The following is a 17,115-nucleotide window of genomic DNA, read 5'->3' as shown; positions in this document are numbered from 1 at the left end:
TTAGTAAAGCTTAAAATTCTTAACGTGATTTCTTTAAAGTAATGCGACAATGAACGATATGGAAAGTTCACGATAAAATTACATCTTGCAGGAAGTAAGGCTATTTAACAAGAGTCTTTAAAGGTAATTTGTAAAAAAAATTTGAGAGTTGTAAAAATTATACATGTTTTAATGTGTTTATACAAAATTTATCAATATCGTATGTTTGTCGAAAACCTTTTAATATGAGGATCAAAAGATTCGTAGCCTTTTCTAGAGGATATTCCTTGAAAAATTGACAACTTTCAATCATAATCTCTTTAAATTATAGACTAGGGTGGAGTAACCACTTATCGACACTTTTAGGAAAAAGTGAAATTAATTCTATTATAACTTTTGACCCCTTATTATCAGATAACTCAAATTTGACACAAATCTACTTAGATATATTGGCTATAGATTCTTCAAAACAATTGTTCAACAATTTAACTCGGGAGTACATAAAAAACTGATTTTTATTAACAATGCAAAAATAACCACTTCGTCGCCACTTTTTACCACTTCTCGCCAGTTCTGTAACCACTTCTCGCCATCCACTTGGAAACGTTCAAGCTCGATTATTTTGAGCAATATTACACTGGTAAAAATAAAAGGGTCAAACTGACCCTTTTCAACAAAAATGGATCATATTTGACCCTTTGAAAGGTTCACTTGAATTTTTTGAAATTTTGTAGGCATGTTTATCACGATAAATCGTGTTTTATCGTAAATTTATTACTCTTATCGTATTTCTCTCATCTAAGCGAACACCAAAGGTCACTTTTTCATTGTTTTTATTCGTTTATTTCGGAGATAAATAGGTGTCAAAACAGTGACCATTTCAAAAGGTCATCGGTTACCTTTTTATTTTTTACCAGTGTATGCAGAGAATACATTCAGCATTTCTTTTTCCTCATGATCACCTGATTATTACTCACTTTAAATTATTTTTCTTCACTTTTACTTGAGAATTTAAACTATAAGACTATTGCAGAAAGTAAACAAAGTAGATTTGACAACTGAGAATCTATGAAGTTAAGTTAGCGTCGCCTATTGAAAAACTATGGCAACAGGTGGTGAATCAATCTTAGAATATTACCACTTTCCGCCATGGCTCATTTTTACATAAAAATAATGTACAGTAGAGTCTCCTAAATTCGAACGCTCGGGGGGTATTTTTGACATTTCTCACCTCCCAAATTCGAACGATTTTTTCAAAACTAACGAAATTTGTGTGAGATTAAATTGTACTTTGAATCAAATTCCCGTACTTTCACGCAAATCTTAGTGGTAACATACTTCCTTTTCATTTTACACGACCATAATGTATGTAAACATTCAGGAAGATGCACATAAATATGATTTTCATTCATCAAGAATACGAATTTTTTAACATAACCTCACAATTGACGTTTTGAATTCAAACGGCGTTCGAATTTGAGAGATTCAGATTTAAGAGACTCTACTGTAAAATTAAATATTAATTAACTGAATACAAATTCTATGTATTCGTCAAATGTAATTAAATGTTCAATAGGCAAATTCTTGATTCAAAATCGGAAATTTTGTTCGATAAAAGTTTCATGACACTTACTATATGTGGTAAGAAATATTGGATTCGATGTACTTGCTTAAAATATTCCTCTAAAAAATGCTCAAACATTTATATTAAAAACAAAAAAGTGAGTGTTTTTCGACTCTATACATAGCAGCAATAAAAACATAAGTAGCTTTGCGGCTCATTTATTTCATAAATCGTGAAAAATAGGGATTTCAATATAAGTGGCGAGAAGTGGGGCACTGGCGAGAAGTGGTGATTCCACCCTAATTGCATAAGATTAAGATTAGTGTTAGAAGTGCAGAATGACAGGTAAAATCGTCCTCACCATTCTTATCGGACTTACATGGATACTTCCCAATAGAATCGGTTTCCGGAAGTTTTTCGATAAATAGGATTTAATGAGAGATGAAGTGGTAAAAATAATTATAATAACAAGGCTAGTTTGATTAGGACTATTAAAATTTTATTATTATTTATTAAAATTTACGAGGAGTGAATAATGTTTTCACTACTTGTTTTTTTTTTGTAGTTTTTCCACTTTACTCCAGTCCGTCCAATATTTTCGATAGTGAACAATAAAACTTTAAAGATATAGGGGAAACCGGGGCAGATTATCCACTTTTAGAATTAGGTAGTGGGATGTTAAAATTTGCCTTAGGAGGAATGATGAGTGGTAATTAATTTGACTAGCTAGTAAGTTCTTGTGCATTTTGTAGCTTTTTTATGTAAAAAAAAAAACACCCACTTTTCCAAACAGCCTTTTGCTCGGAAGTGATCTTTTCCCTGTCTCAATTTTGTCTGTCCTATTCCCAAAACAAATATAGGTATGATATTGTAGCAAAACAACATATGACCTGCGAAGGGGCATTTTAATCGTTTAGTCCTGGAAGCTGAAATTAACTCTAAGACGGCGATGGACGCATGGGAATGGAGGTAAAAAGAAGAAATTAGATGAAATTAAATTGAATTGAAATTTAATATTAAGGAAACCACTGTTTATTCAAAGTATATATTTCCTTCCTATTCATTGAAATATTTATCACCTTGATATAAATATTTCTGCAAATTATATGCAATGAAAAATTTCATTTCCTGACTAATTCTACCACGGTCTCCCCTAATTAAATATTTTAATTTTCTCAAATTTATTTCAAGATTTTAGTTCTTGGAGGAATTTCATAAAAAAATTAAAGAAACGTGTTACTTGAAAATTCATATTAGTCTGATCAACAGGAATTTTGGGAATTTTATGATATCAGTTTGCGTCACATTATTTAACATCATCTTGGAATTTTTATTTAGTTTGGAGCATATTTATAGTTTCAGAAGCTTTATCAAATTTATTGATTAGCGGTAAAGTTTTATTGTCTAGTTTGTCTTAACGCCTTGCAAAACTAAGCAATTTTTTCACTTTGCCTTCGAAATTTCAACAATTAACTTTGTCTGCGACTAAAGCCAATATTGAATCAGACGGGACTTCGGGATCTTAAGGCTTAAATAGACTCAGGCTGATCATCGATTATGTTTTTAAGATGAATCAGTTCCGCAGCTAAAGTCCATGCCATTATTATGAATCCCCTAGAACTGATTGGGTACCCAGTGTGTCTTGTCCCTAGGGTTAGCCCTTTGAGTGGGAGGGTAATGTTGTGCATCTTTAAAGCCTAAATAGTAGACATGTTTTTCTTTCTTTTGTATAATGCCCTTGCAGAAACTCAATTGATCCCCTAAGTTGTGAATATGTTAACACACCCATAACAAGAATAGCCTTTAGACTACCACCTAATAAAATTTAGTCTATGATAGTTATAATAACATAATAACATAATATAACACTGAGAAAAATCCGAAAAAGTTAAAGTAACATTCCGGAAATGTTAATTTTACCCTGCAGTATTGATCCGAAAACGGTGTAAATATTACCCTTCTTAGGTGTATTGTGGGTTAAAATTACCCTTCTTTCATGTTGATTTTACCCTTAAAAGGTGTAAAATTAACATTAAAAAATGTTGATATATTTTTACATCTAAAAAGTGTTAAAGTTATAACGAAAAAAAGTTAATCGCAGCCTCTTTTTTTTCACAGTGTAGGGCTGATTCCTTATCGCCAAATTTTACAAACTATTTTCCTTGAGGATCAATCTGAATCTATTTGAGACTTAACAAACTTAAGAGTCAAATCAGAAGGATCTTTCTGTTCAAGACCAGACGTTCTTATAAATTCTATCACGAAATCCCAATTTTATTGAATTCTATCACTATAAATTGGAATACAATTGTATAGAATTTCCATAGATCTCTTAACAATAAGAGACAAAAGACGGTTGGATTTTGAACATGCATGGAGGGAGAGAGAAAGAGGAAAAAGTGGTGAATAGTATCAGCTGGAAAAAAAGTAGGGGAAGAGCGGGAACCAGTCTGAGAGTTACGTAAGACTTGATTTTGCAAAGAGACGTGAGGAGAAAAGTTGTTAGTTTATTTTGTGAATTATAAATTAAATATTAGTTCAAACTACAGAAAAACGACAGTGACGTAGAGTTAAACTGTGTTCAGTCTAGTAGTGGAGAAATATTTGTAAATAAAATAATTGGTGAAGGTGAAAAGTGTGTTTCACTGCCTCAGTGGATTTGGAAAAGGGCATTTGGCGGTCATCGAGGAAACATCTTCTGGAAAATCCAGCCGCCTACGTTCCGGATCACTGTTAAAGACATTTAGTAAAGGAATATATATTTCCAGGTACGTGAATATCACAAACGGTAGAAGGAAGCCCAAGAAACACACAGTCCCTGACAGATTTATAACACCACAATATATTTATAGGTAAACTGGGCAGGAAGAAGAGGGTATTAGATATCACCGAATCCTATCACAGAGAAATTATTGTTTACCACAGGTAATTCTCCACAACAATAAATTACAAATAACATAAAATAAATGGAGTCTATTTAGAAATTTAAAAATATAATAAAAAAACATCATAATAAATTTAAAAAAAGAGACAACAAAGTGCATTTTATTTTCCCTATAATTTATTTATTTATTTTTATTAAATTCCAATTTTTATAAGTGTTTATATTTCTTAAGCCCCAATTAAACTGAAGCTAATCCTTAAGAATAATTAGCCCATTGAATTTGGTAGTAAATATGATCTTTCTTTGCATAAATTTGCTTTACTTTGCCAAGTTTTACGAACTAAGTATTCTTGAGAATTAGTCTGAGTCTTCTAAGACTTATGATAAGACTTATTTTAACATTAAAAGAATTTACAATTTATTTTTTAGACGAATTAAGCTATATACGAATGTATTTATGGTTATCCATTAATTTTTTGGCTTGTTTATTTATAATTTAATAATCCCTCTTTCTCAAAAAAGTCGTACATTTTGGGGAAAAGTTGGGAATTAAAGAACGGTTTTATAGAATGCTATGGTTAATAGTGAATATCTTATGTATATGAACTATTCTCCATCTTCAGTGGTAATATTGAGATCCACCCACAATGATTATAAAAAACGATGATATTTAATTATATCATCGGTGATATTTAATTATTGAAAATTCTAATACAATTAACATTATTAACTAGAGTTTCTTTTAAACTTTTAATGTACAACAGAAGGGATTGATAGTTCCTTTCGTCGTGCCGTAATTGTGGCTCTTAGTTCACAAAAAGAATAACAAAACCAATTTTTCTCTCAATAACTTACGGAGGTCGTCCGAAAACTCCAAGTCTGAATTTCTAAACTAGATACGGGAAAGTACTCTCCCTTCAGAAATTTTAAGTTAAATAAGTAAAATTTTGATTTTTTCTGAATGAATTTGTTTATTTTTAACTTGTCAAAAGAAATTTTAATCGAGATTAAACATTTTCGGTTTAGCTATTACTTCAATTAAAATAGTTTTATTTCAAGATTGTTCATAGCTTCTTAATTTTTCCTTTCGCAAGAGTATATTACATTTTATTATAGTGAATATTATTTATTTTCATTATAATTCATTTACTTACCGTAGACGTGGATGGGTGACTTTGTCCTCCGTTTTTCTCTAATTCTAATGTTTAAGAATGGTCCTCACTGATTAGACATGTTAGATCGGATCGGTAAACACCATTATTAAGTGCTAGAATTAAAGAAAAGCTTACAAACAGGAGGAGGCAAGTTCAGTCACCCTCATCTACGGTAGTACATTTTACCAAAATACCGCCAAATCTTCTGCAAACATTTTTATCTTCTGTTTTAAATGAATCGTAAAGTAATTCATTAATTAGCGTATAATTTCACCCACAATTTTTTTAGAGTTATTACTTTTCTCTGAGATTAAACTAGTTGTCAAAAAATTTTACTGCTCTTGAGAGTTTTTAGATAAAAATCTCGCATAATAAAATTTAAAGATGAATTATAATTTTCAAGAAAATATTATGAGACTTTTTTTTAATATCTGGAACAGCTTGGCCTTTTCTTGTGACACAAAATCTCGAGATTTTTGACATTGAAATTTTGTAGCTATGCAAATTTTCGGGAAAATTCTTAATTCCTTAGAAAATCTTTCATTTTAAATAGGATTGGATTTACTCGGATACCATCTTGATGGATTCACTTAAAATATAAGGGAAGTCTTTCAGGCCTCGCACATATTCTGACTTCGAATACTTCATATTTTTCCAATAATCCTTTAATGAATCTAAACTATTTTTAAGGTAATATTTGACCAGGACGGAACATTCTCATACATTTTTTCGTACAAAAATTTGGTATATTTTTTCTTAAGTGGTTTTTTAGTTTAAACCTTTTAGATTTTTTTTAGTTTTTAAAATATTCCATTTCTGAATTAAAATGCTCCACCCGTAGCTTAATCATCCTAGTATTTGACTTATGTCTGGCTATGAAATTGCCATTAAGTCAGATTCAATAAAAGAATATGGCAAAAATACAGTTTACAATACCATCAAATCGATAGCGTCGATAAGCCTGTATTTGATAGATTGAATGAATAACAGTTTTTTTAAACATTACTGTACTGAACCACTTATTGTACCGATCTTAGAAGAATGTGACTATTGATCAAAACTCATATCACCCATAAAAAGTGTAACTATCATTTACAATTTTCAGAATCGACAGTCGATACTATCGAAAAGTAGTTACAGTGCTAACCCAGAATATATTTAAAGACTGGCACTACATGATAACTTCTTTTTAATACTATCGACTATCGATTCTGAAGAATTTAAATGATAGCTGCACTCTTTGTAGCTAATGTATATATATTTATCAACAGTCACATTCTTTTAACGGCGTTATCACACTTGCACAATAAAATTTTAATGTGATTCACATTAATTGTTGCTTGTGAGCGTCCAAATATGTTATTTGTGTCTTTGAGTCACTTAATATTTGGGGTTTTTCTATTTATTGGGAAAGAAGTGGACTTGGCCTGCAAAAATAAGTTTAAATTGACCTAAAGCATAAATATTTTTCACATTAAAAAATTAAAGAGAAAATCGCATTAATTTTTCGCATTAATGCTATAAATCAATTTATATCAAATTTTGCGGGCCAAGTCTACCTTTTTATCAACAAATAGATCAAATTTTGAATATAAAATTATTCAAACACTCAAATTACACATTTGGACTCTCACCAGCGACAATTAATGTGAATCATATTAAAATTTTAATGTGCAAGTGTGATAACACAGTAAGAATGGTAAATAAATGGTTCAATAATGTTTAACCCTTTAAGGACGATTGGGTCACCCGTGACCCAAAAATTAAATTTTTTCTACGGCCTTCTAAAGCTGTATTTTGCTCTAAAAAGCTAGAAAACATGATTTTTTCTGACCCCCAATTTTTGACCTTATCGTCCTTAAAGGGTTAAAAATGTATAATTCACTAAATCTAAAAGATACAGAATTATCGATACTATCGATTCGATAGTACCGAAAAGTTATCATTTCACCTCTGAAAGACTTCCCTTAGTTTTGTTTTTAGTGAACATGAGTAGTGGAGTATTTGTTTAATAAATCGATTATTATAAAGAAAGAATTCTTTAAATTGTTTTTTTTTTTTAAAACCGGGCATTGTAGAAAATTTTCAAAGTCAAATAGAATGTAATAAAGTGAAATAATATTCTGATTACACTTATATGCCTTTTGCAACTTTGTAAGCAAAAGTACACGATTGGTATTAAAAGAATTAGCAATTGAGCAATTGTATTTGTTTAGTTTTCGTCTCCGATATAATTTCATTTTGCGGCATTAATGTAAGAGCGATGAATGAGTTAATCTAGATATAAAAGAGTTGTTTTTTGTTAATTCTGTGACGAATTCTCATACATTTTATCCCACAAGTTTACCCAATTAGAGAAATATTACTTCTTCTGTGATGCATTACTTGCAAGAGAGTACTAGTAATTAATATTTATGCTCAAATAGTTTAGTTAATGCCCCCAACATAAATCATGCGTTGGGAGTTTCGCCATCGAAATTGTTGGGGCAGCTGCTGAAAAAAAAACTCGTCCAGTTTCTTCTAATTTGTTGAAAATACTTTTGCTCCTATTTTTTTTTTGGCCTGTCAATCGGCAATAAATCCCTCTGAATCTTTTGCTGAAAAATTGATAATATGGAATTTATTTTATTTCGAATATATACACCTCAATCTTGGGAGTGAAATGAAAGGAAAAGTTTATACGCTATATTTTTTTCACAAGATTAAATAGGAGAAATTGAAACATTTCGTTAGATCATTTTTTTCTTGCCTTCTCTATGCACCAAATTCTTTTTATTTTTTCCACACTTACTTTCTCCGCTCTTTGACAAAATTTCATTCCATCACTCAATTTGTTTATGGTTTTTTCCTTGCTTCTTGTTCGTATTGATCGATGACCAAAAGACTAATTTGTCTCGTGGAAATTTGATGGATTTTTTCTGATCTTTCTCTTGGGGATTTTTTTTTTCTTGTGGGTAAGAGCAGTGGTTATTGTGGATGTTTGGTACAAAGGAACCACTGTCTGGAGTGATTAAATGAAGTGATAAAATTCTTTGAATATGAATCCCAACCGTAAAACGTGAATGAATTAAATTCGTGTCTCTAGTGATCTTTAAAGCTCATAACATCGTGGAGCAGCAGACGGACTATCTCAGACATTGGGCTTTACTTTGGGTAAAGGTGGTGGGAGCCAAAGTGTGGGGAGAATTAATATAAAATCTCATGAAAATCGCGTCGATACCTCAGTCGATTTGGTCTTTTCCACACAACAATTGAAGGAAAGCTTCTTTGGGAAAGTGTTCAGGAGAAAGAAGAAGAAAAAAGTGGATCAGTGGAATAACGACGAAGGATACTCTAAGCAATTTCTTGTGCATTTATCCCTGGACTTTAAGGTCTAAAATCACCAATTTTTCTTGTGTGTGACAAGGGTGCAAAAGTGATCTTGACTTTAATAAATAGTGTGGTGCTTCTGAGTGGAATTAAGCGAAAATTTTTATTAAAAGTAAGTGTCTTCAGTAATTCCATTTTAATGGATTTTATTGGTGTCTAATGCGAGGATTATTAAAGAGTAAAACAGTCCAAAAGTACACAATTATTCTAATTAACCATGGTAAAGAATTTCGAGGTCTCCAAACCAATTTACCCCTCAAAGTGAAAATTTTCAGAGTGCCTTGAAAAGTATTTCGACAAAAAAATTGATAATTTTCATTTTTTGCACCACTCTTGGTGTACTTTCATCACTAAGGTCTCTTTGGCTTGCAAATGAAGAAGAATATTTCATAATGAATCGAATGAAAAACTTTTTTGGATGAGTGCCGGAAAAAAAGAGAGAATTGTGATATAATTTTTGGTCGTTATGCTCCGGAGAAGAAAATTAGCCATCATGAAGGTTAAAGTGCTGTGCCTTTAATTATGTGAAGGGAATGTGATTGTCTCCTTTTACGATCAATTGTCTCTGGAAAAGTGAAGTTTTTTTTTCCCAACATTTGAATTGTCAATGAGGCGGAATAATGCCAAGAATGCACTTTCCGGGCATGCGACAAGACTCTGAAAACGCGATTTAACGCACGATAATTAAAATGATTCACAAGCCATACCAATCCGTCTTCTGCAGATCATTCATTCATGAAGGTGCAAAATCGAAAGGGAAATATTGAACAGTTTTCCACACGGTATTTCGTCGGTTTAATAAGATAATATCGTAACTGAATTTTAAAAATTTTTTCTCGCAATGATACATATTACTGATAATGTTTCAACTTGTGGTGACAATGAAGAAAACCTAATTTTTCAGACTAAATATTTTCATTTTTGGAGATATGAATATTGCTAATTTAAGGAATATTTTCGTGTAAATAAATTTTTAATCCCATAAAATATTTGTGCTTTGTTATATTCTTTGATTGGCTGCATTAAAAATAGAAATAATAGGAAATTAATTTTATAAATAAATGGACAAAAAAACAAATGAGCAGCATAAAATTAAGTTGGTTTGTAAATAATTAAATATGGTCAGTAATGCCTCCAGCATACCTTTTCGATCGGTAAAATTTAATGAAATCAAAATTCTTGTCCATTTCTTTCTCGAAAGATTTGCATAAGTTTATTCTACACTAGGGCAGACTGGGGCAAAACTTTAATAACTAGTTTTATAATGAGCATATTCTTATAAGAAATTTACTCCTCTACAACATTGCAGAAGACTGTTTTCTCTTTCTTGAAAGAAATGTGATTTTCGTATCATTTTCTAAAAGTCGATTTTGTGGAGATTCTCAAAATTGCTGGGGCAAATTTTGTCGGTCTTCGAATAATTTGTGACGTTTTACTCTTGCAAACGTTAAAAATATCAAATAGACAAATTTTTATAGAAAATTTGTTCCTCTACAACTTTGTCGAAGATAATTTTTCTCTATCTTAACAAGAAATATGCATGAATTGAGCTAATCAGTATTGATATTTTCTGTAAGCCAAATATTCCAAAAATAGGGCTCAAAATTTCATTATTTTTTATTTTACATAATCCTTCCTCGAATCCCTCGAAACTTTGTAAGTTTAAGAAGGTTCATGAAGGCTATCTATAATAAAAATTTGAAGCCTCAGTTTCTTTTATTTTATAAAATAGTGAATATTGAAATTTTCGTTTTGACAAATTTTGCCCCAGTCTCCCTTATAGGTCTCGAAATTGGATTGAACTAAATTTAATTTGTCGTGATGTTTAAATGAAGAAGAAGAGCCTGAGTAGGACATACACTTTAAGAAAGAAAGGGATGTGAATATCGGCTTTATGAAATTTTCCTGTTCTAAAAGGTTTGCAGAAGCCGTAAGAAATTAAATTAAGTCAGCAACAAAATCAAAATTGGTCAGTATGATAAAGTAAATACTTTTCGACACTTTAAGATTTAAAGTCCTCAAAAATCTTGAAATTTTTGAATTGGAAAAATTTTCAATGTTTCTAATCATGCTTGTTCGAATACTCTAGAAGAGTTGTTTTAAAATAAATTTTATAATAAATACTATGGAAAATAATTCATTAGAATTAAAATATCCGAATAGAGCATATTATACGTTATGTACTTATCCTTAAATATCTGGAATGAGTTATTTTATTTTAAGTAACCAAAAGTGCTTACTTGTTTGAAAGGTTCTAAGATAAGGAAAATTTTATAAAATCAAAATTCACGTTCATTTTTTTAAAATGATTTGTTATATATGTATGTCCCACTCTGCACTTTCCTTATTCTTCCTTTGAACATCATACGAAATCCAATTTGGTTCGATCCAATTTAGAGAGCGAGAAAGACATATACAAAACATTTGACATTGCAATAGTTTCGAATTTTGATCTCATGAAATTTTGCTTATCTAAAAATGTGTCGGAGCCACAAATAACTAAATATTGTCAGTAAAAAATTATAGTTAATCAGCGAAAAATTAAAATTGATTAGTAATTGAGTCCGGTACACCTTGTAGATGAGGAAAATTCCATTAAATCAAAATTGACAGCTATCTATTTCTTAAATGTTTTGTATTTATCTCACATTTTCGCATTCTTATTCTTTTTGTGAATATTACAATATATTCAATTTAGATTAATCCAATTTTGATTACCAAATGCTAGTACAGATTTATGAAAAAACGTTTGAGTAATAGGGGCTGCAACATTTCATTTCATGAAATTTTTCCGATCTAAAAGCTGTGCCAGAGGCATAAAAAATTAAATATGGTCAGTAAAATATTAAACTTAGTCCGCATAAAAGTTATAATTTGTCAGTAAAAAAAATAAAATTTAACCGCTTTTTGAAATGTTTTAGATCCAACTGTATCGCATTCTTCTTCTTCTTGTGAGCATTACAACAAATTCAATTTAGGTCTATCCAATTTAGAGTGTGAAAGATTAGAATAAACAAGTGGAAAACGTTTGTGAAAGAGATATTTGAATTTTGATTTCACGAAATTTTCGTGGAGACATAAACAATTAAATTCGATCAGTTAATCAATAAAAAACGTAAATTATTGCAAAAATGGGTCTAATTTATCAATTACCATTTGAGAAAAATGCTGATGAAGTTGAAACTTTCTTATTTTCCCTTTGCCAAACTTGAAATAAAAAATTCACGACTCTTAGAGTTCTAAATTCAGTACTGATCAAATTTGATTATTTTTCGAACCCATTTTAATTCATATTCTTAATTTGTTTAGTGGCAAATAAATATAGTCCTGTACATCATAATCCTTTTTAAACTCATTTGAGATTAAGAAAGCGGTTCAAGGATATTTTGTTATTATTACATTGTTATTTTCTGTATAATATTTCTATATTCTTTGGTAATATTGAGGCCCAACTGCGATGCTAATTTGAGGAACGAATGTGTAAAAAAATCATTTTTCAAATTTATTTTATCTAAATTTTTTCAAATATACGACTTTTTCCGGTGGAAAAAGAATATTACATTCTGTTAAAATAATTTTGTTGATTTGTTGTTTGTTTCCGTAATATACCTTTTATAAATGAATTTTATTCTATTTTGTTCTAAAGATTATTTTCCAACGCTAATACAGCGATGGACACGAAGTTACAAGTAATCTCCCTTAATAGATTTAGTGAAAAATAATTTTAAAAAAAAATGTGCATACTTAGATAATGCTTAAAAAAATGAAATAAAAATGTTTCATCTAATATTTTGAATAAATGTTTTAAAATAAATATTTATTTAATATAGAATTTTTTTGCCTTTCTTAAAAAGAAAATAAAATCTTAGATTTAAATCAAGCTACGACAGTAATTGATGGAAGCGACAATTTTTCTCAATCGCCTTTATATGGCTAATCCGCCTCGAGAGAAGCTCGCGCTGAAATTGCATATCTTACCACTATCATCTTGCCTTACAAGACGTGCAATGTCAATGTTGCTGAATTTCTTCTACCGTTCGAATGAAAGAGGAAATTGCGACTATTAAAATTTTCTTTAACATTTATTGGACATTGTCTACAGAGACTTTAAAATGCACTCATTAAGTTTTTTTCTCAGTGGTGTTAAATTATCTGAGAAATGGTACGTTTAACATTGTAGTCGAGAAACTATTTTGTAGAAAAGTAGTTTTTAAACAGTAGAAAAATCTTCTAAATAATATTAGTAAAAAATTCAATTTGTCAGGAAAGGCAACAAAAAAATTATTAAAAACTATTATTCAATAGGGAAGACTGGGGCAGATTTGTCAGCAGTAGAATTAGACAGTGGAGTGTTTAGTTTTTCCTTTTTGAGCAAACTATTATATTATTTATTCAGAGTAACTAACTCCCTTCCTATCCATTGAAATATTTATCAGTCTAATTTAAACAAACTTTTGTTTTATAAATTATAAGCAAAAAAATCATTTGCTGACTAATTCTACCTCGATCTCCCCTACAGAATTTTTAATTTTATCTTTAAGTAGTTATCTTAAGGAATGATATTTAACTAAAAGTTTTCTCTAATAGAAGACCTATTTAAGAGGTATTTCGTGTGTCACGAAGATTAAAAATAGTATATTTTCTTTAAATATTTTTTTAATACAAATAAAACGAATTATTTAATTCAAGCTCTTAAACATATAAAAATAAAACATTTCAACAATATTTTTTGATTTTTTTTCTAATCTAAATAAGGAATATCTATCGTTAGGTTTAAATTTTTTTTAAATTTTTACTAGATTGATAATAAATCACTACCCAAGAAGCAATTTTTGCTTAATATAGTCTTGTAGAATTCCTCAAGTAAGGAACTATAGAACCAGAAAAATTTTATTTGCCTATAACGCTCTTGATTCCATCATTGAGATTACTATAAGTAAAGTGGCGCACTCTTACTGTGTTATCACACTTGCACATTAAAATTTTAATATGATTCACATTAATTGTCGCTGGTGGGAGTCCAAATGTGTAATTTGTGTGTTTGAATCATTTTATATTCAAAATTTGATCTATTTGTTGATAAAAAGGTAGACTTGGCCCGCGAAATTTGATATAAATTGATTTATAGCATTAATGCGAAAAATTAATACGATTTTCTCTTTAATTTTTTAATGTGAAAAATATTTATGCTTTACGTAAATTTAAACTTATTTTTACAGGCCAAGTCCACTTCTTTATCAATAAATAGAAAAACCCCAAATATTAAGTGGCTCAAAGACACAAATAACATATTTGGACGCTCACAAGCGACAATTAATGTGAATCACATTAAAATTTTAATGTGTAAGTGTGATAATGCCGTTAAGTATCTTAATAACTTCTATAGAAATTTCAACAGAAAATTCTCAGTTTAAGTCTTATAAAAGTATACTAAAAGACTTGTTTAATATTTGGTTCTATAAGGCAGCTATTTTATTTCTTGGGTAGTTTTAAGAAAGATTAATTTTCGTTAATTGTATTTCTTGTTTTGAAGTAAAGTGGTACTTTATTGAAACATTGAACTTTTGCTTTAATCATATTAATTATCGCAATCGTAATAAAATTTTAATTAGCAATATTTTTTAGTATGATAAAAGTCGCTAGTACGGGAAGGTTTTCAGGCTTCGCACATCGCACATACTCTGGCTTCAAACACATTATATTTTTCCCATATTTCTTTAATAAACCTGTCAGATTTCCTGAAAAGACTAAGTCAGATTCATTAAAGAAATATGAAAAAATAGGAAGTGTTCCAAGCCACAGGCCGTGCGAAGCGTAAAAGACTTCCCCTACATATGCTGATTTATAGCAGTAACTGATTGTCTTTTCACTCTCATTTTTTAACGACTTTTAATATCCATAAAGAAGAGATATATTTTCATAAAGAAAAATAAAGGTATTATAAAAATACATTACTGCTATTAAATACTTCATTAATTTTTTCCACTTGAAAGTAGTGCTGGTTTTTTTAACCAATTATAGGAACAAATTCTAAAAGAATTCATTACATTTATTTTGACTTTTATTATAAAAAAAGCACTTTAATTTTAATTACATGGAATTAAAGTGTTTGAACCGTTTGAACTCATATAATTTAACTATCTTTTGAGGCTTATTGAATGTTTCAGCATTTTACTATTTGTATAGACGACAAAAAATCTATACGTACCGGAATTTAAAGAAATGCAACATATTTAAATTTGGAACACAGTAAAAAAGAAGTATGTCATCCAAATTAAATAATGTCGTGAAAAAATGACTGGGTCAGACCATAGTGCAATGTACTGAAATATTCTACTTTATTAGACTCTTTGTGGTTAATTAATTTGATTTCACAATATTCTAATTTTAGACTGCATTTTTTGCCAATGAATAAAATTAAAACTGCAAATATATTCAAATTGATACTCTATTCATTATTTGTTCCGTTTTTTTTTTTTGCAGAATTGCCAAAATCTGTCAGGTTTAAAAATATGTTTTATTCATAGTTCAGAATGTTTTTTTTTATTGGTAGTCAAAGTTTCTCCTTTAGAAGTTCGATTTTATTGGAACAGACATTCCTTTCTTAAATTCTGTGCTAGATAATAAATTATTTGCCTTACTAAGTGAATTTCACGTGGAAAATCAAGAATTTCTGCGATAAAAAGCCTAGTAAATGATAAGTCAATATGCAAAATAATGCGCCAGCATAAATTGTCGCGTTTGCATATTAGGCATATTTCTTGTATTGACGTAAAATCCATTGCGAAATAACCCAAATCCAAGAGACAATGTTGCTAACCACCAAAAGAATCAATGTCACTAAGAACAACAATGTCTTATATTTTAGTCGCTTTATTCTAAAATTCAAAAAAAATAAAATTTAATAATTAATTGTCTGCGGAAAATAACAAAATTACCCACAAACCTGGTGAGACAAAAATGAATCATCTAATTAAAATAAATAAGATATAAATTTTAGTTCCACTTACGACTGAGAAAACCACAAAAGTTTGTCCGTTGGGAAATTCCCAATTGGAATTTATGCACTTTTCATACCGCGAAATCCGCGAAAAATCATATAGAACAAATTATAGTCATTAATTTATTGTATAAACACTGTACACAAATATATTACTCAGTGGAAATAATTCACTTTCATCACATTGCATTCACCGGGGCGTTCAGACTTAAAGACCAATATTCCAACTTTTATTGAAGTTTACCTTAGAAGGTCGCACGTTTGCACTTTCTGGGTGTATTTCCACAAGACCCAAGACATTAAGAATCACTAAGATATTTATTCTTTCAAAATAATGGACTATTGGCACTCCAATGTTCCTTTGAAGTGAGAAAAAAATTAATCTAATATAACCACGTGCGTCCCCGGATAAATACAAAACGTGGGAGTATGCCACATTATGTACATACCATCAAATAGAATTAACTTATTGGCCCGATTTGGCAATTAAACATTATAGAAATAAATATTGCACTTGGAGGGATAACAATAAAGTTCATAGTGAGGAGTTATTTAATGAATTTCGGATTGCAAATAAAATGAGGTGCATTAATTAATAGTGACTGTAGTTGTGAATATTCACACTACCTATATTGAGCAAATTATGTCACGAATGCTGCTGGAAAATTATGTTGGCTGAAAATGTTTGTGCATAGAATTTCTTAATTAAGAAACTGTGGGATTTTTCTGGTATACACACATATCTAGTTTCTTTCTCAATCAAATGCAAAGAAAAATCCCATTCCCTTGCATTAGACGAATGTTTATATGGTATTTTTATTGCTTTCCTAATTCATATAGTAATAAACAAATAACATTGAAACACTTTAGAACTAACTTGTTTTAAAAATGAATTAAAAAGTACAGACATTTTAATATCTGCAATGGTAATAAAAATTATTAAGATCATTCGTGTAATAAAATTTATACAATTTAAGAAAATATTTCTTGAAAGCAAGTAGAATGTTCGTAGAATGGAAATAAGATTACTAAGGGAAAGTGAGGCAGCTTTGAATTACGGCAGCTTTGAAATAATATTTTTTTCTCCCATTTTAAAATTAAAGAGGATCTTATTATGATAAAATTTAGATTAATAAACCAATTGCGAAGTTAAATTAAAAGCTGC

The 17,115-nt window shown here is 29.7% G+C and overlaps 1 protein-coding gene across 2 annotated transcripts in view; it reads left to right on the top strand.

Moving 5' to 3' along the window:
- The first annotated feature begins 4,025 nt into the window (after positions 1-4,025).
- LOC129798632 (peroxidase-like) overlaps positions 4,026-17,115 on the top strand; it is a 42,807-nt gene continuing 29,717 nt past the window's right edge. Inside the window, exons 1-2 of one of the 2 annotated variants that reach the window (XM_055841881.1) lie at positions 4,026-4,311; positions 4,396-4,468. The gene's annotated coding sequence lies outside the window, so the exon portion shown is untranslated. Of the gene's footprint in view, positions 4,312-4,395; positions 4,469-8,747; positions 9,063-17,115 lie in introns of those variants that run through there. The other variant, XM_055841882.1, reaches the window with a different exon arrangement.

This window comes from Phlebotomus papatasi, chromosome 1 (genome assembly GCF_024763615.1).
Source record: "Phlebotomus papatasi isolate M1 chromosome 1, Ppap_2.1, whole genome shotgun sequence".
Taxonomy (NCBI): Eukaryota; Metazoa; Arthropoda; class Insecta; order Diptera; family Psychodidae; genus Phlebotomus; species Phlebotomus papatasi.
Note: the sequence above shows the minus strand (reverse complement) of the source record. Positions and strands in the feature narration are given on the sequence as shown.